Raw genomic sequence first — 2,423 nt, 5'->3', positions numbered from 1 at the left:
ACAGTTATTACTTAGTGACAAACCAAAGATTACAGATCACTGGTGCTATAATATTTCATCAGACTGACAGGACAGCTGATTTGGTGGTTGCCCATCATAAAAAACCAAACACAAGACCGCAGCACACCGCTCTTTTCCAAATTTAACCAAAAAAGGCATTGCTTTGCAACTCACGTTTTTGAACCTGCAAAACACTTTGTCTGATCAGGGCCTAACACTCCCAGCTAGGAGTTTTCAGAAGAGCAGCTGGCATTTTCAGTGGGCAAAAAACGCTTTGGTGGACACAAGCCCCATTTAGTACAGTAACTGTTGTGTGTGTGTGTTGGACAGAGAGGACCCAAAAGCAACACTCCGGTGAAACAGGTTTTATTGAGGGGAAAAAGGGAGGCGAGGGAGAGGTGAATGCCGGGGGAACGAGCAGCAAGTAGGGCAGAGGGGGCCGAGGCAAGGGAGCCGAGGAGCAGGCGGGACCAAGGAGGATGGGACGAGGAAACTGGGAGGCACCGGGGCCGAGGGAGAGAGGAGGCACGGGAGAACTGACCAGGGGGTTGGTGGAGGAGTGTGGTGACAGGCTGATCATGAGGCACGAGGGTGAGCCGGGAGGATGCCTTGGAGGAGGTCCGAGGGGAGAGGGCAGGTTGGCGAGCCCAGCTGACACAACGGGAGAGGAAGGTGAGTGAACCTGGGGAGAGAGAGACAGACAGACAGACAGACAGGGTTAGTGACTGGGAAAACAGAGAACAGGGATGTCAACGATAAAAAGCCTGAGTCAAGTAGTGGCACCAGGTCAGTAGCAACGACAATCTAGCAGAGATTGTGTGGAGAACCGGGGTTGAAGTACTGGCAGAGATGAGGTTGATTGCTGGCAGGTGTGGCAGGCAGAGGAGGTGGCTGATGAGGTGCAGGTGCGGACTGTCAGGAGCAGAGAGAGAGGGAGAGCACACGCAGGGGGAGAGGAGGAGACACAAACAGGCAGGCCAAAACACGAGGGGAAAACAGAATCACAAGAAAAAAAAGGAGAAAGAAACAGGACACTCACCGTCAGCCGGGCTGCCACCACAACAGTAATGTTACTTACTGTGGTCAACCTGTTAGAATGTGTGGCAACAATCTAATTTAAAATATTCAGTCTAGTTTACTTGAAAAGTAATCAAAAACCAAATTCAGAACCTCTAACCAACATAACTATCCCATGTGTTGTCTCTTGACTCCTCCCTGTCCAGTCTTGCTCAGCTTTCAGACCAGAGTCTAAAGCCCAGGGAGGTGTTAGCTAGCGCTAACCGCCCTCACTTCCCAGCAGCTGTAGAAACAACATGCTACTATTAACAGACACACATTGACCTACACTGTACATTTACTGCCAAACTGACAACTTACTCGCTCACTGTCACCGTCACTTTCTACCGCTCACATACACACTTGCTATGAACACACATTGCACTGCCCTTAAAAGACGAACTTCGCTGCTCTTATAACAGCACTTGTCATGTAGATGTCCTTTGAAAAATGAGGAGAGGAAGCTAGCCAAGTGTTGACGTTGACGTGCTCGCACAGTGTGCATGTAAAAAACATTAGTTGACCATTTATTTTGATGATCATGTGAAATTTTTGTAGCAGCGTTAACTTATTGTACTGAAGTAATTTTGTTCCAGTGGTGAAGTGTGACACATATTTGATTAAGAGGGACATTTCACTCTGACACTTGTTGGATTTAAACCACATGCTGGAAGACCCAACACTCCTGTATGGACAAAGTTGTCGGTCATTAAAATGGTGGTGGCAGACTATGTTATATGGTCCAGCGTGTCACCACAGCTGGAAAACACAGTGAAGCAGTTGCCACAACTGGAAGAACGCTCACTGCCTTCTAATTTGGATTAATGATCACGGTGCAGAAAATTAACTCTTTTCCTTCTCTTTCATGCCCACATCTGGGACTGCCAACTGCTGAGAGGAGGAAGGAGGTGATGAAAATGTAAGTTCATGGCAAGGTGCTAGTAACTTCTGTTCCCGCTTACCAACGACGGAGCAGCGCACGGCCCCTGACTAGGCCATAATAATGCCTATCAGGGGCGAAGGGTTGTTTTTCTTTTTTCACATAATGATATTACTACTCACAACAGATCAGTATTTAGTTAAGTTGTCTTCTCAACTGTGATTTTGATGAGAGAAGGAAGGGGATGATGAAAATGTAAGCGCATGGCAAGGTGCTAGTAACTTCTGTTCCCGCTTACCACCGAGGGAGCAGCGTGCGGCCCCTGACTAGGCCATAATAATGCCTACCAGGGGCGAAGGGTTGTTTTTCTTTTTTCACATAATGATATTACTACTCACAACTGATCAGTATTTAGTTAAGTTGTCTTCTCAACTGTGATTTTGATGAGAGAAGGAAGGGGATGATGAAAATGTAAGCGCATGGCAAG

The 2,423-nt window shown here is 47.4% G+C and overlaps 1 long non-coding RNA gene across 1 annotated transcript; it reads right to left on the bottom strand.

The window, feature by feature from the left end:
- Positions 1 to 349: 349 nt before the first annotated feature.
- On the bottom strand, positions 350 to 854 carry LOC123965346. Its single transcript, XR_006823685.1, has 2 exons — positions 784 to 854; positions 350 to 682 (listed from the first exon to the last, which is right to left on the bottom strand). It is a non-coding gene; the product is annotated as an uncharacterized LOC123965346 (long non-coding RNA).
- Between the last annotated feature and the right edge of the window lie 1,569 nt (positions 855 to 2,423).

This window comes from Micropterus dolomieu, unplaced genomic scaffold (assembly GCF_021292245.1).
Source record: "Micropterus dolomieu isolate WLL.071019.BEF.003 ecotype Adirondacks unplaced genomic scaffold, ASM2129224v1 contig_9347, whole genome shotgun sequence".
Taxonomy (NCBI): domain Eukaryota; kingdom Metazoa; phylum Chordata; class Actinopteri; order Centrarchiformes; family Centrarchidae; genus Micropterus; species Micropterus dolomieu.
This window is presented reverse-complemented; position numbering and strand designations above follow the sequence as displayed.